Genomic DNA, 26,731 nt, shown 5'->3' on the forward strand with positions numbered 1-26,731 from the left:
CCCTGCCTCCCACCACTCACCCCACGTGCCCTGCTTTTGAAAACAATATCGCCGCGTGGGGAGTATTCCCGAGGGTCCGTCGGAGGGAGAAAATCCCTCGGGGGATCGCTTTTCGGCGACAAAATCGAGTTTTCCAGTGGACAGGGGAGACTTGCAGTGGGAGACTTGCAGGACGGGGAGGGAAAGGGGAGGCCATGCGTTCGGAGGGAGGGGGAAGGGAGAAAGCTTAGTCTTCATAGGCAGCAGGCAAAAGGGGAAATTAATGTCCCGATAATTGGTCGGCGAAAAGTCGTAACTTTTTTAAGAGGCCCATCGCGTTTTGATAAAATATCCGTAAATGAGGATTAGGAATGGTTATCAATCAGCTCCAGGGTTGGCGTGGGTGGCAGGTCGGTTAGGGGGGGGGGAATGGGGCGGGTTGAGGGGGAGAGAGGAGACGAGGGGAAATCGAAAGAAGATTTATGCGTTCGAGGAATGGAGAAAGGAGGGAATTCTGGGAATAATGGCTTGCGTAGTGATCCGGAAAGTATTAGTTTTTAATTTATTTCCCCGCCCACACCTTCCCCCCCTCCCCGCTATGTTCCGGGACCCATCATAAATAACGCACCGTATCTAGCCCCCAGTGGTCGAGGACATTGAGGGAGATCGCGCTCCTATGGCCCGTGGGTGAATTGAAAGTTCTGGGATACGAGGAGATGTTTGGTAAGTCTCCACTAAGCAGTAACATAGCAGAAATCTCCCCGGATCTCATATGATCGGACTTGGTGAGCCCATCTAGCATCTGAAGAGTATTATGCTGCGTCAAAATATTTTATCAAACAAGTTTACGCCAATGGCAACAGAGCCTACCGCTTGATAGTTTTCCTTGAGTTTTTTATAGGTACTAAACGGCTCGCACGATGTTTGGGCCATCGTGCAGCTAACCGGTTTAAGTACTGCTTAGTTTCACCCTGGCAGTGACTCGTTTCAAATCACTCGAAATAATTGGCATTTCTCTTCATATGAAATACTCATCATTTACGTGTTGGGTGGCCATTTGGAAAGTTACCCCGACAACGAATACCATTGGCCCTATTAAAGTATTTCCCGTGATTTTTTTTCAATCTGAGAGTAAAAATATCATTGGACTACGAGCGTTTCCTCAGACAAACAATATCACAATATAATAATAATAAGCCACAATACTCGGGGAAAATGATAAATCATTATGAGTTGACGCAAAAATTTTGAGTTAATTTGAAACTCTTTTAGACGTATAATCATATCGATTTCAGAAGTCACGTGTACAGTTTGTCCGACTTAGGATCTTAACAATAAAATTTCAGAATATATTCGAAATTGAATTTGTCGTAAGGAAAAGGTTCACTTTTTCTTCCACTATTACCTTCTTGAATATTTAAAATAAAACTACGGTAAAGGTAGTCTTTCAAGATATATTTTTCAAGACTTTCCAGAAAAACTGTCGCTCTAGTGTGTGATTGGTGTAACATTCCCCATTAATTTTTGCTATAAATTTCCCTGTTCCAGGAAAATGCCAAATATACAAAACATCACGAAGAACTTGTTTTTCAAAAAAAATTCCAAGCCGCTCTTAAGTTTTTTTTTGGCTGAAACCAGGTTTCAATTCGCTCGGCGTTGCTCAACAAGGGAGTCGGTTTTCAATGCAAATTGTGCACACAAAAAATGAGCGCATGTTGTTCCCGGAGAGGAAATCCGACGGACGTTTCAATGCGAAGGGTGTCCATGAAGTCGATCAATATCGGAAAGGCGTCGATCAAAGCACTCTCACCCTTTCAATCAACTCGTAACTCACTCAGAAAAATTCTTCAAGATTGACGCATGCCGTCGGGATATGCTCGAGAATAACTAATTTAAAAAGATCCCTCTGTCAATAGGAGTACGAACTCACAATTTCTATATTGAATAAACTTATTATCTCATCAAAAAAGTAACGCGTAGAATATTATTGCTTCGTGATCTAAAACTAGTAATGCTACATAGGAAGTCCATATAGTTTTTCACAATAAATTAGAGACTTCACTCTTTACCCTTAACATCTCTTTAAATAGTCTCCACCAAATTGTATCACACAATTATCGAGATCCCAGGTTCTTCATTTCTTTCAAATAATTTGAGGGTAAATCATCTTCAATGTTAGAATCTCATTAATCGTCTGCCTGACCTAGATAATATCAACTGGGAGTATGTATTCTGAACGATGATAGAATTACCATGACGTTCTCCGATAGAGAATGGTCCTAACCCTAGAGCATCCGTAGCGTGATTTTCTTTGCCCAGTATGGCGTACACAATTACCTGGGAGATCAGTCACATTTACACTCTCTAAACCCAGTAATTTTGTCTGAATACAAGATAGGCAAGAAATCCACGAAGTGTACAGTACAAAAATATTGAATCCTATGCCTTAAAAAATTAAGTGCACTAATGAGCACTACTCCATCAATTTGAATCTTAATTTGAAACTAAATCTGTGATGTTAGTTATTATTTTCCTCTTGCTCGCACAAATGTATACTTAATTTTGTTGCACATACAAAATAAATTATTATTTTATTCGTTCAAAAAAATCTATAGCGTGATGCCCAACGACATTTTCAATGCTTTTCTTTTCACGCTCTGCCCCACTCTTCCTTGATAAAGGTGGTAATGACCACCGAAAATTCGAAAAATAGTAAGTTTCTTTTTTGTGTGTTTCTGTGTTTTTGTCTGTGTCCTCTAGTGCTAAGTGTTATACATTATATATATATATATATATATATATATATATATATATATATATATATATATATATATATATATATATATATATATAAAATTTTAGTGTCCATCATTTTAATCTTGGGAATGATAATTGAGGTGGTTTCCCGTTGCCTTCCTCAATAATGTTTTTAACGTGACACGATCACTTACTGGCCGCCCCTCTGGGGTCAGACGCCATTGCAGCCGCCTCACTGAGGAACAGACGCTACTTGGACTACCTTTCGTCTGGCTCCTACCTTCGACCTATCTGGCATGGGTGACCCTACCAGGAGCAATTATTATTACTCCCGCCAGCTCAGCTCTAGGGATCATCGGAACGCACAAGCCCTTCCACCACGTCAAGGTTGTAGTCCGGGGAGGGATATATAAATGTATATATATATTATTAGTAAGGGAAAAATAATTACATCAAATAATAATTTTCGTGCGGAGTTAATCAATCAAGCATTTTTTTTTTAATTTTAGGCGGATACGTTCCGCCTTGATATATATATATAATATATGATAGATATATATATAGATATATATATAATATAGATATGATAGATATATATATATAGATATATATATAATATAGATATGATAGATATATATATAGATATATATATATAATATAGATATGATATATATATATATATAGTTATATATATATATAAGCACAGTAATCATCGAAGGTCGGTTTAGTACGTGATAGTAGAGTTCACCCAGTTCTAAGCCCTATTCGGCGTATGAAATTCACACATCAGGGTAGGGGGGCCAGTTCCTTTCCCTGTGCCGGTTATGGTTTCCCAGGTACCCGAAAGACCTGGTACCCGAAAAATCACTTTAGCTTGGGTGGAGCTGCAGGTGCCCAGAGTGCCATACCCGGGAATCGAACCTGGGACCTTCCGGTCAGCAGTCCAACGCTCTACCCACTGGACTACCGCACCCACACACATATATATATATATATATATATATATATATATATATATATATAATTAGTAAGGGAAAATAATTACATTAAATAATAATTTTCGTGTGGAGTTAAACAATCAAGCATTTTTTTTTTAATTTTAGACGGATATGTTCCATCCAGAGAGAGGTCAACGTACCGAGAGTATTTGAAAAAACTCATTTACAGGAGTGGCATACAGCAAAAGAATATCTTCGCCAGTACACGACCAGGCGCTAACACTTATGGCATAAATGAAGATCGTCTCCCAAAAAGGAGCGTGGAATGTGTGTGCGCACGCCATATTGCATGCCGTTTACAATTTTCGCCCGCGAATAACCGCCCTCCTTTCTTTCCCATGCGGTCGCGAGGATACGCCTGCCGAACACATTCCTTCTCCTGCTCTCCCGAAGGGAGAATACTTCTCTAGGACCCTCAACTTCGGCGTGAAAGGGAACCAAGCATGGAAACATACCGAGGCAGTCATTTAGTGCTCATCTCAGGGGACGCGGGGCTCTCGGGAAGAGGGCACTTTTGCCTTTGCCCACCGCGATAACAATGCGAACCAACTAATGAATGCATTTCGCCAAGAGCATTGTCCATCGGATTTGAATGATGCAGCGATGGGAAAGAGTGGATAGCGATCAGATTCCGGCATAACATCCATCCACGATCAAAACGGGCAAGCGAGATCCCAACTCATCTCTTTTTTTTTTCTTTTCGCCCTTTGATAAAGGATACATAACCAGCTTCCCCTGGACTTAAGGATAAAAACGGGTAGCTGAATAGCAGGGCGGAGGGGTTTTCAGGCTGGGTTGCAGGAAAAAATATTAAGCTGAAAGGATTTCGCTTGATTTCTTCTCCTTCCGCGTTTTATGCAATTAAAAAAAACCAGCGATCTAATTAATCTGATTTATGACGGAGGGCCAGCGTATTGGAGAAGCTTGGCGCAATGGCACTACGGTTTTATCTCCCACATTGAATAATGTTATGTATAATACCTGTATGTACATATATATATATATATATATATATATATATATATATATATATATATATATATATATATATATAAACAAGTTTTTTCATTTTAGTTATCGCAAAACCGCTAAGTGTATATTGCCCTTCCCCAACCTCCACCCCGCTTCTAACTTGCAAGTCCTCCACCTTCTCCTCTCGCACGCCTGCATCAATAAAACGGAGGGGGATAAATGAGAAAGAAGGGAAAAATAAATATTCTAAGTTTTTGAGTAAAAATCTGCGGAGGGTGGCGGCGGTGGAGGGTTTGAGGGGAAACGGGAACTTCATCTCTATCCCCTTTCATCCCTCTCTTCCACCATCCACCCGGACCACATCCCCACCTCTCGCCTACTCTCCCACTCATACGCGTACTCATAGTTTAAAGGTAAATGCAATAATTAGTTCCAGAGGATTATTCTTCTCACTTTTTTCCTCTTTGCCTTTATATCATTCTCTGGCTTCCCTGGTTTCTACAATTCCCTTTTCCGGACATCTCTCTTCTCCGTCCGACTTTTACCTCTCTTTCCCCCGCCTCTCCCAAATCTATCTCTATATATCCCTTCTATATGTATCCCTCCTACCTACCTACCTACCTCACCTATCTCCTCTTTATCTCCGTATCTATATCTCTTAGCCACGCCTCTTCTTTCTCTATCCCTACTTTCTCTCTCTCTTTCATTTTTCTATCCCTCTATCTCAATCGCGATAATCAACTACCTATTCTTTCTCTATTCAACCTTTTACTATTTCTCTTTTTCCCCGCCCCTCTTTCCTCTATCACCCCTATCTCTTTGATGTATGCAATCCTCCGGGACCATATTACGGTTAGTAGAATGATTTCTTGGACGGCGATGGGTAAAAATGTCCACTCCCCCTACTTGCCCCTACTCCATTTTCTCCAAAGATCATGTTATTGAGTATTTGTTAATTTTTCCCCTCTCTAGATTCTCTCACGCGTGGGAATAATGATAGGTACATATGCGCTCTTCGCGCGCACGGCGTCAAATTAGCATGCATGAGATCCAGTTATATCTTGCGTCAGGTGGATGAGATTACAAACTGTCCACCGCGCTGCTGGACCACCTTCATCTCTCCCGTTTGCGCCGCATCAATTCAACTTTCAAGTGCTTAGAATCTTTATTGGGGGTAGTGAAGGGAAAATTCACTCGATCAGAGTGCCTGGCCTTCCTGGAAAACCTTCAGTGGGCCGGGTAGGGTGCTAACTTGCCGCGATACGTCATTTTAACGCACCAAAGTACTTTGATTGCAGATAACGCGTGCTGATTGCTTTCAATTGTTTCCAGCAGTATTTTCACGCCATAAGGGCTTTCTTCTCTTGATTTATATGTGAATTGTATTTTATTACGCTGGAAAATACCATTAAAGAGAATAAAGGTTGAACCTGAGACATCTTTATTGTTAGTTGGTCTCTTTGCCACTGACAGTCTGACTGACGAAAATTTTTATTCCTAAGTTAGTCGACACTATAACATATCAAAACTATATGCACTATTACACTGGTGTTAATGGTCCTTCATCCATGACTTTATCGAAAATGTCCCGAAACAGATTATAGTGGTTTCCTGGCAGTGACAGGTAGTTAACGACTCTGGGTTGAGCTTACAGGAACGGAATCTCAGATAATAAATTCCATGATGACAACAGCTGTTAAAGTTGCATGGTTGTGATATTACGTTGATATTCTAGTCCCGATGAAAACCAATGCTACAATTTCTATTTTCACAATTTTTTCCGCACGACTGCACCTTAAATGCGAGACAGATACTCTTACTTGCTCGTAATATCACCACAGAACGTTCCAAAATATTTAAACTAGCGTTGTTGTTTTGCATTGACTCTCATCATAATATTGAAAGGATTTCCGAGTGATAATCATAAGTAAAGTTCAATGAAAAAAATGATACTTTTAAAATCCACCATTCATTCATTAAATATGGTCACATTCTGAGGCAAATGTAATCAGCATTTTCTAAGTTGTTTTGTTATGCATAGTTTCCCATGGCAACTACGTATATACTACATCTCTGCAACGCTTTCTGTCTCCATTATGCCCTCGTGGTTGTGTAGGGCGCTTATCTACTGAGCAGTTGACTATCCCAGCTCAATCCAAGTTGTGTGACCTTCTGGTGCCCAAAACTTTCTTAACAAGCAGCAGAGGGAGGAAACTAGCCCCGTACCATGTATTTTAAAATTTCATAAGCCGAAGTGAGGAGAACTAAGTGAGCTCTACCCTCAACTAGAAATTTAACCTCAAGAATGATGACATTAGCTGGAATGAGATGATGCTCGGTTTAATTTATATTTCAATGCGCATTTATGTCTGTGTAAAAGTCGGGAAATATAAATGATAATCCAAACGCATATATAAGTCATATGACCAAAATATGACATGCATAAGTCATGTATTTCAGTCCGAGACCAGGTAAGGGGAGGCTTAAATCAATGCCTGAGTCTGGGAGTATAGCAACCACGGTGATGAGATAGAAAGGGCATTAAGGGAGATGAAACTAAATAAGGCCGAGGGGGTGGATAACATTCCCACTGAACTTTTAAAATGCTTAGGAAAATATGGGAGGAAGAGGCTATATGGGCTGATCCGTAGTATTTATGAGGAAGGAATCTGGCCGGAAGACTTCGTGAGATCAGTTTTAGTTCCAATTCCGAAAAAGGTAAAGGCTACATCATGTGAGGACTACAGGACAATAAGTTTGATATCCCACGCAGCTAAAGTTGTTCTCAGGATCATAAACAAAAGGATAGAGAGTAGGGCAAATGATTACTTAGGGGATGACCAGTTTGGGTTTAGGAAGTGGAGAGGTAGGCGTGATGCCATTGCAGTAATGAGATTATTAATCGAGAGGAATATAGAATACAACCAGGAGGTATTTGTTGTTTAGTAGATTTCGAAAAAGCGTTTGATAGAGTGAATTGGGAAAAATTAATGAGTATTCTGCAGAAAATAGGAATATATTGGAGGGAAAGGAGGCTAAGCCGCAACCTGTACATATCTCAGACTGCTCAGGTGCGGGTGGGAAACGGGGAGTCCGGATGGGCAATGTAAGGAAGAGGTGTAAGGCAGGGTTGCCCATTATCACCGTTGCTGTTCAACCTGTATGCAGAAGAAATGATTAAGGAGACATGGGAAGAACTGGAGGTAGGAATGAAATGGGCGGGGAATTCGTAAAGTCAGTTAGGTTTGCTGATGACCAAGCTTTAGTTTGTCAGTCAGCCAAGGGGTTGCAAGCATTGCTGAGTGAATTGAAAATTCAGTGCGACAGGTATGGGATGAGAATCAATATTAAGAAAACAAAGGTTATGCGATTTTCTAGAAAGAAAAAGGCCAAGCTTAACATTAAAATAGGAGGGCAAAAACTAGAGCAGGTAGAACAGTTTACGTATCTCGGTAGTGTTTTGGACCAACACGGTCAAAGTAGTAGGGACGTAAGGAGAAGAATTGCGCTAGGCAAAGAGGCTAACACGAGGAGGAGGGAGTTTATGAGAGGGACGTTGAGTAAGGATGTTAAGAAAAGACTCGTAAAAACTTGGAAACGTGGTCACTGTAGCAGGAGGATGGACGAAGACTGGAGGCTTTTGAGATGTGGGTGTGGAGAAGAATGGAGAAGGGAAACTGACAGAGAAGAAAACAAATGAGGAAGTTCTTGGCATGGTGGGTGAAGAGAGGGGTTTGTTAGGAGAAATCCTATGGAGGCAGGAAAAATGGATGAGGGGCGTACTGACCGGCAGTGGGATGTTGAAGACTGTAATTGAGGGGAGAATGTTAGGCAAGCGAGGAAAGGGAAGGAACAGGATAGGGATGTTGGACGGGATGAAGGGAGGAAGAAAGTACTCAGACCTGAAGAGGGACCTGATGTAGAGTAGGATGATATGTTTTGCTAGGGGTCACAAATTATTTAATTAGTAATTATGTCCATCCAAAAACCTACCTTGACTGGTAGATTATCCAATAAATAAATAAATAAATATGTATATGTATATATATAAAATACTCATTTACTAAAAGACCATTTAGTAAATATAAGTATGACTATGTTTGTACTCATATGTGAGAAAAATACGGCTTCTGGGTCATACTACAACATTATAGGCTGCCATCTTATTCAAAATTTTTTAATAAATTTCCTTTTTTCCGTATTTAATTCCAAGTATCTTTCTCAAAGCTATTGATTTATATATTAACTTATCATAAGAAATATACAAATTAATAAAATGGCAAGTTATTCATTTCAAATGCATATTTTTTCCTCGTTTAGTTTCTTCAGTTTCGATGAAAACAAAACAAAACTCCTTCAAGTTTCCATATCTCTTGGAAATTCGGGAAAATTTGCATAAACCACGTTTATCTTGCAACTGCATTTCTTTCGCCCGAGTTAATTTAAACAGTGGGAAACATGTATAAACACTTAACTTAAACGTATTAGGGTCAAAAAACGTTCATTTTGTATCTGGCAACTTCAAATATCAAACGATACAATATCAAAATATTCTTAATAAATATTTGCTTTTCATCTTCAGAAGATAACTTCTGTTACGTACTGTGATAGAAAAAATAGATGGTAACTGACCTCCACAGAGAGTCTAAGACCATGGATGTGAGTAAATCTGACTGCTTAGACGTTTTCCGTAATGACAAACGTTCAACTCTTGAGGCCTTTAGCTTAAGAAACCCGACTTCTGAAGCTGCAAATGTCAACGGTCACAATGCAGCTGTCAAATTCAATTTGAAAATCACAGCAGGTCATTGTTAATTTTGACTTAAATCCCACCAAACATCTTTGAAAATCCTAATTTTATACGTTTAATGTCCTGAAATATTTCCACCCTACTTTCTCTCATACAGTCATACATAAAAACACGAAAGATATAAAATAAAAATTAAGGCTTCGAAAAAAATTAAAATATTTCTCGGTAAATAAATCTTATCGCAAAATGTGTTTTCCATTTCCCCTCGTATAAGGATTCGTATTTACCCGAGGAGTGTGTGTGTGTGTGTGTGATTCGTTATCATGACCCCTGCACATACGCAACATACTTTCATATACTCCGATAAATTTTTAAAAGAAACCAGGAAATACGATAAAAAGGCGCATACGCCTCCAACTTCACCGAATGTGCTCTAGTACGGCGTAGTTTCAGCGGCAGGGAATATATACTTCCTCCCTTCAAAATTTTAAATGCAGGCAGCACGGCGACGATTTAAGGATGTATATTCACTCCACTCATTCTTTTTGAAGAATTCACGACTTTTTGTCCGTGGTAAATTGAGGAAAAAAGGGAGAAAGGGGAAAAGACACGAAGTAGATATATAATTCCGGATGGTAGCGGAGAATCGGCGGTGAAAACGCCGGAACCGAGAGACGGTCGCAGAAAGGACTGATGCAACATTTCATTTGTGCCGGGAGAGGCGGAGAATGATGGGAGGGGGGAGGGAGGTGGCGAGCGAGGAATAAGGAGGGAGCCAAAGTGGTGGAGTGGGTTGATGAAAGGGGGGAAAAGTGGAGCGTGGGAGGAAAGTGGAATCTCACCTCGTCGGCCCAGCAATTATTCCCTCTTAACCCTTGCGCCGGAGAAAAAAATCGCGAGAACTTTTAAAAAGAGAATAGCTTTCGTGCGGGCTTTATTTTAGGAAAAAATGGAGGAAAAGAAATAAACCTGAAACGATTTGCACACTTGTGTTGATGTTTAGGCCCCAGGTCTAGGAGGAGAATTTTCTAAATTAACGATAACTGAAATCTTCACGTAAAAGTAAACTGTGTATGCTTATATATACAGGTATATACATATATATATATAAAAGCATGTATATATATTTATTTATTTATATTTATATATATACTATATATAAGCCCCTTTTGTGTTATTTGTTACCTGTCATATTTTGTGTTCTATTGTGCCGTCATACTGCTCTCGTGAGTGCTTCTATATCATCAATACCCACACACACACATACATACTACCTTGATCAAAAATTTCCCGGAATTTATTCAGAAAATTAAAAATACAAGTTTATTCATCTAAATCTATATTGTCCCCTTCAAAGTAATCCCCATCGACTGCAACACACTTATGCCAGCGCTTGATCCAATCCTCGAAACATTTTTTATATTCGGTTTTCGGTATGTCCATCAGTGCTTCCTGCGATTTTTCCATTACTTCTTCTCGGCTGCTAAAACGCGTTCCCCGTAATGGTTTTTTAACTCGATTGAACAGAAAGAAGTCACAGGGAGCCAAATCAGGTGAATTCGGTGGCTGTTGGATGTTATTTGTTGCATTTTTCGTCAAAAAATTACGAATAATGATAGCACTGTGCGACGGTGCGTTATCATGGTGCAAAATCCACGAGTTTTCTGCCCACATTTCTGGTCTCTTTCGGCGAATTTCTTCACGCAAACGTCTCATAACGCCCAAATAATACTCTTTGTTTACTGTCTGGCCTTCTGGCAAAAATTCATGATGCACTACACCGTTGTAATCCATGAAAACCGTCAGCATTGCCTTCTTTTTTGACTGAAACCGACGTGGTTTTTTTGGTCTCGGCTCATTTGGTGAACGCCATTCACTTGCCTGATGTCTGGATTGCGTGTCGTACTCATAAACCCACGTCTCGTCTCCAGTAATGATCCTTTTGATGAATGTGGGATCGGATTCAGCCTCGCAAATCATGTCTTTTGCGACGTCAACACGGTCTCTTTTTTGCATGAAATTGAGGTCTTTCGGCACCAACTTTGCTGCTACACGACGGAAACCCAAATCATTAACCACAATGTCTTGGGCGGATCCATAGGCAATGTTCAAGTCCTCCGCTAGTTCTCTGATGGTTAATTTGCGGTTATTGACCAACATTTCTTTTACTTTATCAATTTTTTCACCGACTTTCGATGTCGATGGTCTGCCACTGCGTTCATCATCTTCGATTGACTCACGACCACTTCTGAACCGCTCGTGCCACTGGTAAACGACCGTTTTTTTAGAGAATCGTTGCCGAAACACTTTTCCAACATTTCCAACGTCCGTGCGCCACTAAATCCGTTTTTTACGCAAAATTTAATACAAGTTCGTTGTTGCAAATTTAAATCCATTTCTGAAATTGTAAAAAATCGCCAACACACACAGAGATAGATGTACTCTTGGCTACGTAACTTTTGCAAATGTCAAGTTATGACACTAAGATTTAAAGGGAATATCAACAACAGATGTACCAATTTAACAAAAAAAACAGAACTCAAATCGGAACGATGGGAGCGCCACACGGTGGTTATTCCGGGAACTTTTTGATCAAGGTAGTATATATACACCTTAGACAAATACGCCCATATTTGTCCTTTTTGATACTCTTTTAAAAGCTTCTTTCTTCTGTATCATCGCTCTAGTGTAAATGTTGGTGTATATACGAGTATAGGAATGTGAATAAGGAGTATATGGAGCATTAACCTTTATTTCATGATTTACTCCGAAATCTTAATATTATTAAATAAGATGAGATAAATCCTGTGGTCAATATGATGGTTTCCTGTTATAACTGGCATTAAATCTGTCATAATCGTTGGTGTAGTTTAACCAAGACGGTTTAATTGAATATGATATTATAATATAAATCTCCCTCCTCCCCCTAGAAGTTCAGTGAATTCGCGTCAGCGCAAGATCGCATCAAGCACGTAGTCGTAAATACCTTTTTGCGCCTTACTTCTTTCTCTCCTAAATTTACGTGTAACCACTCCCACCTAACCTCTCTTCCTCACGGTGAGGGCAAAGTGGCCGTCCGTTATGGAGGAGAAGTCGGGCCGCGGAGAGGTTCCCGCTCGCTTTGAGGAGTGGCGGATCGAAGTGCCTGGCGAGGCGTAGGGCTCCAACCCGCACACCTCTTCCTACATAAAGTCCCGCAAGACCCCACCCATCTCGCCCCGCTCTCACCCGTGGCCCCACCCTCACATCCTCGCGAAGCCCTCAGACGCTAATAATTTTCCGCCATAGGTTGTTCGCCAAGTTACCGCTTCGGCATCGCACCAATCGCATCACGCGATCTGGGTTTTTAAATATGTACACCTGCTTTCATTTATTTTTTTAAGAACGTGTAGGGCATTCTTATACCGAAACCCTCATTCCGTGGTATTCGACTTCAAATGTTCTCGAAAAATGAACTGTTACATGAAAGATCGGAGAATCATAAACCGATTTTCATAGCAAAATGTTTGCGGAATTTTTTCTAACATATTTTTTTAAGTATCATTTTAAAGATTTTATATTCACTGATCTTCGTCAGCTGGTCTATCATAAAATTGGAACTAATTGCCCTATCTTCAAGACTTGTTTGAATATTGGTCACAGGCTTCAATCACTGAATAACCAATAGGCATGCAGCACTATACCATTTACTGTTTCACTTATATTAATTGGCAAAAATGGCTGTATATTACGGAATCAAACACCAGGTACCTTTTGTATCCTCGTGGAGTTTCTAAAATTCGGAGTATATTTAAGTACACATAGTAAAAAGCACTAATTGATAATTGTCACGCAGTGAAATTGCCGAGTATTTTTAATGAAGTTAAATAATTTAGCCATTAATTTAATTTCCATTGAGCACTGTGTATATGGTTGGTTCGCGTACATTTAAACATCATCATTTGTGGGGACTACACCATTTCCAATGCCAAAAACAAATATTTTATTAGGTTTTATCATCCACATTTTTAATCGTTGATTTCTTTTAAATATATCGTCCATTTACTTGTTTGGTATGAATTTATCTAAGTTCTGTTTTTTTATCGTGTTTCAAATCGTTTCTCGGTCTTGGGGTCTTTCGTGGTCGTAGAGTAAGGAAAGACATCGGTGCAAATTTTCTAAGGCTAATTGTGTACTGGTGAATACAGTGAGGCTAACTATTTCCTCTCTGAGAAGTTACCCGCGTTGTTTGAAGCGGCAGACGCGCGTACAAGAGCACTCATTCGATAAAAGTCTTGAACAATCCCTCCACAGAAATCGGTGTTTTTCTCGTGGCTGCAGAGAAGAGGAAGAGAACTTAAGACAAAGAGAAATCGCATGCTGCAGGTCTAGGGTCCAGCTTTTAAACCGTTCTAACTTCTCCTCCCTATCTCGATGAGCTCCGTCTATCTCGTATCCTGGCAACGTGCCCTGTTACTAACATCCTCAACTCGCAAAGACCCACACGTTATACCCTGTGGCCGAGCCGAAAAGCGGCACCCTTTGAAGCGCCACGCAGATTAAGACCAGGAATTTTGCATCAATTACCTTTCGCGGGCGCTTTTGACTTGCCCGCCCCGTTGAATCAAGAGGAAACCGTTTAACGACTTCGTTGGAGAGTAGAACTATGCACTTTTTCTCACCTACCGCAAAACAAGCCGCGCGCTTGAATATGAATAAATATGTTCCTTTAGAGTAGTTTATCCAATATTTGAAGGCACGCATATGCACAGAAAATGGCTGAAATACAATGAATAGATATTTTAAAGACTTGTCCCGTGCTAAATCCCTCTTTGGGCGGCCAGCTTGATTATTCCAATGTGTTTGCGTCCCATCACTTTTGGGCATTTATTTCGTAAAGGATTCCTTCAATAATCTTCCCGTTCATTTAAACTTCTCAGATAGTCTTCGGCAATCTCTGGCCTAGGAAATTGAGCAATAAATTTATCCTCCACTTCTTTTAATCATTTTCTGTTGAGTTATTTTGCTCCCGCTATCCATATTACTCCTTTATCATATATTCCTCATTTTTCTCCGGTAATCTCTCCTAGAAAAATACTAATATTTCACTTTTCCCCCAATACTGACGTTGGTCTCGACAATCACACCAAAGGGGTCTGCGGAACAGGATATTAGCATTAATATTGTCTCCTTGTGAATATTTTCAATAATTATTTACTCTTCAGATTATTATGGTCAATAGGCTCGTCTATTGAATTTCCTTGAAAATATTTGAAGCTTTATTGTATAGCATTAAATGTATGATGAACTGGATGGAAATTGCGTAAATTCCTCTCGGGTCCTCCACCGGGTTATATCGTCCATATCGGCCGACGTTTCGATGCCCGACTCCGTCATCGTCTTCAGGGCTTCTGAATGCCATTTGCCTCTTTTTTTCCCGTATATATATGGTTTTCCCCAAATCAGGTGTCATTTGATTGGTCCGTATCAGGGCACCTTCCCATTGGCCGCCCGTCGTTCCTGGTTTCACCCATTACTCTAAGGATTGGTTTCCACGTGTTGCTCAGGTAAAAGCCCGATTCCCTGTTAAAATTATGTTTTTGGAGGCGGATCTCGATGGCCTCCTTAGTGAGTCGGTCCCAGTATCCGTTGGATCGGCATATAATTTTGGTCCCCTCCCACCTTATTTTATGGTCCTTGGTAAAGCAATGGTCCGCCGCTGCTGATTTCTCCAGTTGCCCCAGTCTGAGATGCCTCTGATGTTCTTTTAGCCTTTTCGATCGTGCGGCTCGTCTCACCCACGTAGACTTCACCGCACTCACAGGGGATCTGGTACACTCCTGGGGTCCTCAGCCCAATGTGGCCCTTTGCTTTACCAGCTGTGCTCTTAACATTGGAACTCTTAACATGGATGGAAATTAATTAACTTCTAGAAACCTTTCTGCAATGTTCTCATTAGCAGTCCGCGGGTACCCAGAAGTCGGGCATTGCTATTCTCTCCATCAATGCATCCAAGTATTTGCCTTCCTTTTCCTCTTCTACCTGCAGGCTACAAATTCAGGACTCGTATCGAAGTGTCAGTATCTTCTATTCTCAAATCGTGGCCGTCTTACTGTAGCCTTGCCAGTATAATTTAGTGCCTCTGCATATAATTGTGCCAGTTCATGACTAACTTATCAATCATTGATTTCCTTCTCTCAGAGAACCATAGATGCGTGTCACTATCAACAATTGCACACCATATGTCTGTGCCAAGCAGATGTATGTGTTATGTGTAGATAAATAAATTTATATATATATATATATATATAAAGGAACCACTGTAATAAAACTTAAGGTCGGTTTGGTAGGTGATGGTAGAGTTCACCCAGTACTGAGCCCGACGGCATGTGAAATTCACACATCAGGGAAGGGGGCCAGTTCCTTTCCCTGTGCTGGTTGTGGTTTCCCAGGAAGATCTGTTACCCGAAAAATCACATAGCTTAGGTGGTAGAGCTGCAGGCGCTCATAGAGTCTTTTTTACGTGATTTTTTTTCGAATTCTTAAGTTTTATAAACTAGAACACAATTTCTTTCTAGAAAAGCTAGAAACGAAAACTAGAAATTAAATTATTTTACCACTTAGTGCCATCTCGTATTTAATGTTTTACTGTTAGATCAGTGGGGATAACAATTGAAGCATAATACGCGCAACGTATTTCTCCGGTAGATTTTTTAACCAAGAGTTTTTAGCATTGAGGATTTTTTCCTTTCTCAAATAGATGGTGATGTTTTTAATCAATATGAAGAGTGAATATTTCTCTTTGTATGTATCACTGACGTCTTGTTGCTCATGTTGTTGCACATTTGTGGAAACGTTAATCTTAAGCCGTTGCAGAGAGCCATTAATAGGTAGCCCTTTCCATCGTGTCGTCTCCGTGGGTTGACAAACACACCCGCCTCTCCTCTGCTTTCCCGATCAACTGTAGCGCCCCCCTCACCGCTCCTCTCCCCAACCACTGCCCCAATTCGCACGGAAGTAACCGTCACGGAACGTCACGTAATCAACTGCCACGACGGGGCGGCTCGACATGAGACGATCGCTTCGACAAATGAGCAAACACGGAACGTAACCTCGCTTCCCCTAAGACTCTCCCGGCCACAGGCGACCGTCAATTTCAGCTCTTTTCCTGAATCTTCGCTCTTATCACCACCTTGATCTCTTTCTCTTCTCATACCGCACCCTCCTTCAACGGAAAGCTTCTACGCGACCGAAGCCTTTTCACTTGAATGAGATGAAAGAATATCTGTAGGAGAATTCTCGTGCTGGATATTCTACAAACCATCATTTTATTTTCAATGACGTACCACTCCAATTATATTGTGGTCACTGCGAAGTTTGACCGTCCTTTCCGCATGGGGATCGCTAAAAATTACCGTTTTCATAATAGCACGACCCATTTAAGATTATTATGTTTGCATTAATAATTTTAATATTGATTATCGCTACATGGGTATCATATTTAAATATTTTACATTTGTGGCCAAAAATAAAAAAATATCATCAGGCATCGTCTCTGTAGGTTTTTGATGTTCGAACTGTGGAGGTAATATTGACACATATTGATAAATTGCGCATATATGTTACTGCAATGGATTTTGTAATCAGGAATAATTAATCTGAACGATTCCTTTTTCTGTGAATGACAATTTAAGATAAAGGGAATGTTATACTCTCAAAACTAATGAGTCGTATTTCTAGCTATGTTTTTACAACATTTTACTTTTACAACTTCCATTTAACTTTATGCGTAAATAATTCTAGAAATTCTATTTTGTTTTTCTTTATTGCTATTTATAAAAGTACAATAAGTGTAACCATGGGAACCTTAGAACTAATTGCCTCCAAATATAAAGCGTAGGTGATTATGATTCCATACAACTTCAAGCTTTTGATACTAATGCGAAATAATAAATTTTTCTTTCACTTCTCTTTGCAAATTTTATTCTCTCAAAATTTTAGTTTATTTGTGTAAATCGTAATTATGTATTTAATTCTACTAAACACTAAATAATTACAATGTGTCTCTTTTAGTTTACGTCATTCTTTAATGCCTTATGTTAAATGTTGTTTCAATTCCTGGGGCTAATGTGTTGTAATATGTTATAAAATTTGCTTCATTTGTAATTATATTACAGAGATTAGGTGGAACATTGAGTATGCTTAAATGCTCATTGGATAAAACCCAATCAAGAGAAACCTATATTCAACATTAAATAACTGGAGGACTAAGGAACGCGTGGTTTGCCATCAATCGTTTGCCCAATTATATCTTTAAGAGGACGTTGAAAATCTGAAAAGCCTGATAATGATGTTATTTATTAAAAACCTTTCTAGCTGAGTCTTATTCGACAGAAATAAATTAAAACCACCCACTTCTGGCTGTAGAAGAATCCCACTTCTCATTTAGATACGAGTTGAAAGCGGAAATCCGTGCTTTTTCATCACACTGCATATTACCTATATTTTGTTCATTCCAACCATAAGGTAAGAATCATTTTTCATAAATCCAAAGACCATAGAGGTATTCCGTGATAAAATTGGTCTTAAATATTTTCCTGATCTCCTCAAAACCAATTTGTGAATATAAGAAAAGAAGAAAAATAATATAATAAATGGCAAATCTTTGTGTAGACCAAGAGCTTGAATTAGACTTTGATAGCATTTTTCTCATTCTGACTTCCGTTTCGATGTTTACAGTACTAACCGAAAAGATCTTCCTGGGAAAGGAGAACATTTGCTTCTAGAGATTCTTATGATTTATTTGGACATATCTTTTAGGTAGGGGAACATTTTTAGCGTACACTTATTATATTAAGCACCCTTGTGGATTACCGAAACACAAGTGTACAAAATAAAAACATTCTCCCCTGCACTTCCAATCATCTTCTCAAAGTTTCTCTCCCCTCCCCGTCTCAAGGCTTTTGTCTTTTCTCTCTCTCTCCCTCCCTCTCCCCCGCTAACCTAATATTCATCTTTCTTTGACAGAGTTCAACAGCCCTCCCTCTTAATATATCCTCCATTAACTTCTGCTCTCCCATTCGAGTTTCCTCAGTTAGGTTCCTCTCTTCATCCACCCCACCAAACTTATTTCCATCCCTCTTCATAAATAACACCCCAAAAACCTCCAATCCGCGCTCATCATCTTTCCACCGAGACCGATTTCCGTATCTAACGCTACAATCTATATTAAATCTGAGTCTATTTTTTTCTTTACGTTTCTACTCAACAGTCTCAGTTATTAACTGTCTCCACCTACTCTTATCAATTGCATAGTTTGAAAAGGAATAGTTACCCAGTGAAATGTATCTTAATGTATATAATAAATTAATGCCTTAATTGCAAGGCTCATTTTTGTCCCAAGAAATACTCCAACATGTTCCACTGAATGTCTCCCGCATATTAGTAAACTGTCTCTGGTTCGGTCAACTATTCGACCAGATCGCTGACAAGAGAAACTTTTTAACCAAAAAAACATATTGAAATAGCATTTCAGAGCATAATCAAGTTCTTGTCGCAAGATCTGGTGAAAATGCTTACCGTCCCTGGTAAAAGAGACTAAATCCCACACAAAATTGATTCGTTCCAGAGTATTGATAGAATAAAATTAAATGAAATATATTTCTTAACTTTCTTCGTCATATAAAGGAACAAATTGTTTTTAATATTTTAAAAATATAAAATACTTCAGCTTTCTCTCAGTTCTATAGGGTTTTGTAAGTATTCTAGAGTACCGCTAAACTTTCTTCAAAATGTAATGGAACATATGTTTTAAAGTATATTTTAAAATATAATATACTTTAATTTCCTCTCGGTCCCGGTTTTTTTAGTAATTCTGGAACAAAAGCGTCTTTGAATTTTCAGAGACACGTTTACTTTGAATTAAGAGCGTAGCAATACCCTTTTTTTATACAAGTCTACCTCCTGCGCTGAAATTAATTAGCATACATGCCCATTTGTGCATCGACATAATTTACCGAATCATACCTGAATATCTCTTTACTTGCTAAACAGGTGCAATGTAAGAACTAAATAAATAATGTAATGTATCGCCCTCCTGGAGGAGCCGAGGTCGTATATAAGTGTCTAAAAGATAGGTGGGAGTTGGTGTACTTTAATGAGGACCCCTCCGACCACACATGTAAACGGGGAAACATAAAATTGAACTCGCTCTCATCCAGAAATAAAGAAGACAGCTGAAACAGAGTCAGAAGGCAGTAGAAGACAGAGATCGTTGGCCGTGCCCTTCCCGTTGTTCTTTTCCCCCGTGGAGTGGAGAGGGAAGGTGAGGGGGGATCGCCTGCGATGACCCGTCAGCTGTCGGGGACGGTCCATGGCGGGCATCGGCTGAGGCCTGGGCGCGTGCATTGTCCGCCGCCGCTCCGAGCCGCGCGTGATATTCGGGCCTCGAGAGAGAGACAGCTTCGGGCCCGGCGGCGAATCGATCACGCGACCCTCCTCCCCCTACTACTCCCTCGCCCCTTGCCCCCGGTCCCGTTCCCCTCACCCCGACGGCGTGACAACCCCTCCCTCGACGCAACGCAACATCCGTCGGGTCCCTTAGCCACGCGAGGACACCCCACCCTGGCTCTGCCACGCACGGGCACGTGCCGAGATTAGTCTCGAAATCCAGCACGCCCGTTTCAAAGAGTGCACAATTTACGTTAAATAATATGTGCAGAGCAATCACGCGCTCCATACTCACCATTTGTTCAAGTAGGACTATAAGTAAATGATTATTAATATAATTATTGGGTTAGTCCAGAATTTAACGGTACAAGTACAGTCATAGTGGTTAGAAAAAATAAATGACAAACTAAAAAAGATGCGAAAAATTTAGGACAATATGACAGCTAGTTTAAATAAACGCGGAGTATACGGATTCAAGAAATCAAAGACGGATTTTGGGAAGAAGGGAAGACTTTATTATTAACCTATCTGAGTAATCATTGCAAGATTAATATTTAGTTGCAAACCCATAAAATAATCTACGAGTGTTGATATGAGATTAAGTAGCGAATTGTAAAGATTAGCTGAGTCTATCTCTTTACGTTACATCTGATAGCCAAGGACACCACTTCCACCATTAAACTTATTAGTATTAGACTTGAGCTTATCGCTGATCTTTCCACTCCAACACCAATTTTAGGAAGGATATTTCTCAAACATTTTACTTCATTGAAAATAGTATATATCATTCCAAAGCAAAATTAAATGCCATATTTTGTTGAGCGTCTTACTGCAATAAAACAAAACTAGCTTACATTCGTCTAGGCACAAGAGAAACTGTTGCACTTCGTATTAATTATCATTTTTGCGCTCATAAGTGTTCTTTTTCGCCGTGAGAAGAATGCGATTTCGGTAAGTGCATTTCGGTAAGGCATTTCTTTCCAAAGGATTCGTTATCCAATCTTACCTTTTTCCACGCTTTTTATGTGTTTGCTTCAAATAATATTAAACGTTTTGTTATGCCTTTGTCTGCGATCTGTCATGAGTGAAGTTCTGGTTTTTTGATGTCATCATTGGATACGAGTCTCGTATGAACTCGGCGCCGTTGCAAATTTCATTCGGGGTCGGCAAAACTTGAAGTAATTCCAGCCTCACGCGGAGTCGTATCTCTCGGAGCCGAGATTAATTACGGCCTTGCGTGCACGGGACCGGAGGGAATAATGCCTCCAGCAGTTTCCTAGCTTGACGTGAGTTTCGCTTAAATGTTGAAGGCGTAGGTAACAGCATCGCCGCGTCCGCGCCGAGGTAATGTTTTAATAACGGCTAATAAAGGCGAGATGTGGAGCGATCCACTTTGCCGGCGCTCAAACGGTCAATCTTGGGAGGTTTCCCCTTCAAAAACCGACAAGCAACGTAGCAATGAGCCCCCAGTTCGAGCAGGTATGCTTAAGTCCTGAAATACAACTTTTTTGACCGTTGAACTTTCAAGAAATAATTACACATTTGACCTTCTTAGCAATAAAATAGGGAAATGCATTCTTCCATCATAGTATTTGGTTGCTGCTGAAGATAGATTGTATTTCCTCCGATCTGCAAAGTTTTCCGCGATAAGAAAAATACTGGCAATACTAGCGATATTGAAGAGAAAACTTCGAGCATTGAAAATATGTGTGAAAAAATATTACGCGAGCGAAGAAAAACTATTGGTTGGAGGATAAAATTTCTGTGAGCATACAAAAATGTACGATGCCTCGTAAATATGCAAATAGGAGAAGTAATAATGGATGAGGAAAATACATAGGTAGAAGAAAAAGACTAGGAGGCATAAAGCAGATGGTGAATAAAATCAACGTAAGATCCTTGCACACTAATCAACTTGAAGGTTGGTTTTGATAGGTAAGGATAGAGCTCATATTAAAATAAGCCTTGAGTTGCGTAAATTTCAAACGTATGGCAGCCGGAGTCAGTTTCTTTTCCTTTGCTACCATTTGGTTTCTCATGAAGCTACAATGACCAGTAAACCGTACTGCTTGGATTTTAATTTGGCGTATTTGGGCTTCTTCAGGGGTAACACCTAGGATGTTTACGAGGAATCCTATAGTCAAATACTACCCATTAAGGTTACCATGTCCCCGTCGACATAGAACTATTAAGACGTGAAGATTTCAGCTGAAAAGAGACGCAACACTGAATATTTACAGCTGCTGATAGCAGTAATAAGTACAAGTAGAGTATTGACTCTCTTAGTCTTCGTAAAGTCAATGCATTTCCAAGTAGGCCTTTTTACCCGCGGCAAGTGCAAACATTCTCTCTCAAATGCATTGCTCATCAAGATTGAGACACCAAAATTTTGAAGATGTTGATTAAATTTCGGTTCATAATGATTTTTCATATTTTTCTAGTACTTGGCTGACACCAGCGGAAAGAAGCGTATGTGTTTTTAGTACTAATACGATTTTATCCACTGTCCCACCCCCAACCCTCTTGCGTCACTTAAAATGATATAAGCCTTATTTGGCATCATTTGTATCATCGAGTTTTCCATGGGTAGAATCAACTGAGAGTCATGGTGAGCACAAAAACCTTTAACACTTATCCAACAGACTTTTAGAATAAAATGAACATATTCTTTAGAAGAATGAGCTTGCTTTCGCATTGAAAGTGTTTTGCATGTTTTGGCACGATTACCAGATTAATTTTTCGTAAACATAAGTGATGTCCATTACATCGCAGCCCTTTGTTAATTCTGTTACACTTGCTGCTCTGTCACAGGTGAAACGTGTTACACTATGCAAGTGTACTGAACGTGTCTGTTTCATACCTTAAAGACTATGTATTTCGTCCATTTCTGCATACATCCTTCATTTCGTCATTCGTTCTATGGATCCCACGGATCACAAAAAAAACAAAGTATAGGCTAAGTAAGAGATAAGGTAATAAAAAATTTTGCTTTGACTAAATATACAAAGTGCATCAATTGGTGGTTAAGGAAAATCATTTATTTTTATTGAAATGAAGAATATGCGTAGCATGATGCGTTGCATCGTATCCATGATTGCGATTAAAAGATATTATAGCGGTCGTTAGACTGGAAAAATATGGCTGGCTATGTTACTATAGTGGCAAGAGTAAAAAGATTAATATTACTTTGAGATGAGAAAATCTGTACTTTTTCAACTTTTCGGCTCTGCCCCCAACTGTTAATTAACACCACCTGCGTGGAATTTAATTAATGGTTGGTTTTTTGAAAGTTTTATTATTTTGGTTCTCCCGGTTTTATTGGCCATAATCATCAAGGTTACTCCATTTACTACCCAATGTCGGTGCGTTCGCTCGGTGGGCAAGTGTTTCGATCTAGCGAACGAGGCCCAAGGATTCACGGCCACAGATCACGCAACACTCCAATCGCCCTCCTTCCGTATCTCACACACTCTCTCTCACCCAAACAGGCACATCCGGGTTCCGCGTGGAGCCCCACAAATGGGCGCTGCCCCGCTCGCCCCCCTGAACGCGGCCACGGGCGGGGCCGGCGGCTCCTGGGTCACCAACACCACCACCAAAGCCGCGGGAGCGTGGGCGGGCGGGTGGGGGACCGGAGGGAGGAGGAGCGGCGTTGGCTGTGGCGGCTGCCGGCCCGACGGCGGCGGCGGCGGGAAGCGGCGAAGGGGCGGAGAGAGGAGCGGGGGCCGACGGTGGGGCGGCGGGGGCCGCGCGAGGACGGAAGGGCGGATCGGAGGAGGCATGCGAGGGTCGGGGGCGGAGGAGACGGGGCCGGCGACGGGGGCGGCGAGGAGGGGCGGCGAGGTCGGGGCAACCGTCCTCTGACGAACAGGGAGCGGCCGCCACCAACACTACCACCACCCAGCACCACTGACACCAGTGCCACCCGGGGCAGGGAGAGCCAGCGGACGGAGCCGCCAGCCGACGAAGAAGAGAGCGTCGACTGCGAAGCCGCCGCGACAAAGGTGCACTGCAAAAGAAACCCGTTTTTTTTATTTTATTCTCTTTCGGGGAAGACGTGAGGAAGTGCTAGGGAGATGGGAGTGCCTTCCCCACGGGGTCTCACCAACTTCCCTTCCTACGTTCACAGACGCATGCCTACGTGAAACATTGGCATTCCATTCCGTGGGCTCCGTCCCGGATCACACCATACGCGAGCGCTAGAACCCTTTTCCTCCCCTCCGCCGCGTCTCCTACCCTCTCCTTCCTCCACCCTTTCGCCTCTCTACCCACCCCACACCCCATCGTCCCGAGCGAGGAGGCGGGGTGCGCGCGGGAAAGGGACCTTCACAATGTCGGATAAAAAGAGACGCGCGGTGGAGCGCAGTATACGCCGGGGATCTCCTTCCTCCACCGTTCCTTCCTCACTCCCCCTTTTCCTCCCGCACCCACCCATCCACCCTCACATCACGGAGAGGTGGACCCCAAAATTCCTTAGCGGTGACTACCTACGCCTCGACCAGAGTTTGCTTGAGGTTTTCTCCATCTTCTTCTGTCTCCTCCTATTCTCTTTCCTCCCTTATTCTCTCTCTCCCCTCCTCCCTCCCCCTATCCTCTCTCCTATTTTCTCTCTGTAACCTCTCTTTCTCTCCTCCCTTCACCTATCCTCTCTCCCTCTATCCTCTCTCCCCCTATCCTCTCTCCCCCTATCCTCTCTCCCCCTATCCTCTCTCCCCCTATCCTCTCTCCCCCTATCCTCTCTCCCCCTATCCTCTCTCCCCCTATCCTCTCTCCCCCTATCCTCTCTCCCCCTATCCTCTCTCCCCCTATCCTCTCTCCCCTTATCCTCTCTCCCCCTATCCTCTCTTCCCCTATTCTCATTCTCCCCATTCGCTTCCTCTTCGCCCACTCTCTTTCCCTTTCGCTCCGCCCCTCGCTCAGAAAATGTTTTGTGGGAACAAATTTTATCGCCGTGGACGATCCATGGTTAATCCCGTCCTGGTTAAAATAAAACGAGACAAGCCTAACGGGCCGAAATCGGATCCAGACCTCCCTGGTTTGAATTTTCTCGCTCGCCTTCAATTAACCAGAGATGTGTTTTCTCATTTACATCATTAGGTACCCCCTGCGTATAGTCTTCTGTCGTTTTTCGATGTTCTTTTTTTTGTTTCAGGCAACGCAAATGCTTTCAAAAATACCTTTTTTTACCGGATCATGACTTAAGCGTGACTCCGGCTAATTAAATACTTGCTTTTCGTAAGCTTACCAATTATAAATAAAATATAAAGTGGTTTTTAATATTTTTGTGAAAGTGGCACCAAGTTTTTTTAAACTGAATAAGGTGTTCGAGTACCTAGCATTTAATTAAAACCTAAGCACTTCTCCCGGCTGAATTGCAACCACTTACGCTTTCGCCGCAGTAGTCAACCGATAGTTCTGGTCTTTGAGGATCGAATTCAGCCGGAACTAGGCCGAAAGCCACGTGAAATTCGCGTAATCAGAGTACTGGGGACTGAAGTGGCCATCCCTGCGTAACTAGCGGCTTCTAGCGCAGTTCTGTTGACCAAGTAACTCGCACTGAGATTTGATTGATCTATAAATGGATTTCCCTGACGGTAAATACTTTACTCAGAATTTGATTCAGGTCAGTAGCCGAACTCTCTACCAATTCCTTCACCGCGAAAACTAAAACAAAAACGACGGGTACGATCAAAACCGTAATACCCTTTATCAATCGAGTACGACAATTTCTACGTACGATTGCATAGTATCACGAGAGGTTCTAAAAATTGCAAAACCATGGAAAGAGTATTGTTTCTTTATAAGGTCAATGTCCTTGCCGGCTGACCCAGAGGCCGCGTTGTCAATTCCCGCCTGAGTTTCTTCGCTAAGTAGCTCGAGTGTTTGCAATTGTCTTTGTCGGCCCCGGGGGCGGCGAAGTAACGTCCTCGTCTACCAACTCAGAGATCGTGGGTTCGATTCCCGCCGAGGTGCATTTTCTTTCAGCTAGGGCTTGGTTGTGCGAAATTATCCTCAATGTTATGTCTTTAAAGTAAGGATCAGGTGGAAGATGGGACTAAAAGTCTCAACCTCGCCCAATTAAGTTGATAAGTGACTAAATAATTTTATATCATTGTTAAAAATCCTTTGTAAATAGGCCAAAAGTTTTGTTTTCAGAATAGTTCTTAATAAATAAAAAGTAAAAATTTTTCTTTATCGTTTTGCTCAAGCACTTTCATTTTTATAAATTCTTAATAACAAACTTCACTCAAGATAGCCTTAAAATAAAAATGGTCAATTAGGAAAGCTTATATTCTCCTAGAAGAAAACTTTCAAAACGAATATTATCGTAATGGCCTCCATCCAGTGCGCAACTGTATGATGAGGATTAATAAATGATTAATTTTGGACGATACCTTTGAATGAAAAGAGACCGACCATCAGTTGATGAAAATTATGCTACTCTTCAGAAAGGCTGCCAGCAATCTTCGACTGCTTTCTTTAGCTTGCAAAAGATATTTGTCTTGAAGTATTTCTTTTAGTAGTTTCTGTATCTTTTGACTATTTTATATTAATAAGTAAAAATTTCTTCAGGTAACTTCATTATTTCGAAAAAAGAGTTTCGTCCATTCTGTGCAAGCATAATCCTGAAAATTTAGTTTAATTTTTTTAATCTATCTTTATTGAAGTTTCATAGCTGAGGTTTTTACATATGCTAAACGTTTCATTAAATTACATGTGAGTTCGTTTGATCGTGAATTTTTATCCACCTGATTTATTGTAGAAATTTTTTGATTTGTGATGTTGGATAGAGCGTTGGACTACTGACAGGAAGGGCCAATTTCAATTCCCGAGAAAGGCTCTCTGG

The 26,731-nt window shown here is 40.9% G+C and overlaps 1 long non-coding RNA gene across 1 annotated transcript in view; it reads left to right on the forward strand.

The window, feature by feature from the left end:
• LOC139698979 (uncharacterized) overlaps nucleotides 1-23,482 on the forward strand; it is a 502,793-nt gene extending 479,311 nt beyond the window's left edge. The window contains exon 3 of the long non-coding RNA XR_011703039.1: nucleotides 23,373-23,482. This is a non-coding gene — a long non-coding RNA (uncharacterized lncRNA). The remainder of the gene's footprint in view (nucleotides 1-23,372) is intronic.
• Nucleotides 23,483-26,731: the final 3,249 nt, after the last annotated feature.

The sequence above is a fragment of the Hetaerina americana genome, unplaced genomic scaffold (assembly GCF_022747635.1).
Source record: "Hetaerina americana unplaced genomic scaffold, ioHetAmer1.1.p SCAF_10, whole genome shotgun sequence".
Taxonomy (NCBI): domain Eukaryota; kingdom Metazoa; phylum Arthropoda; class Insecta; order Odonata; family Calopterygidae; genus Hetaerina; species Hetaerina americana.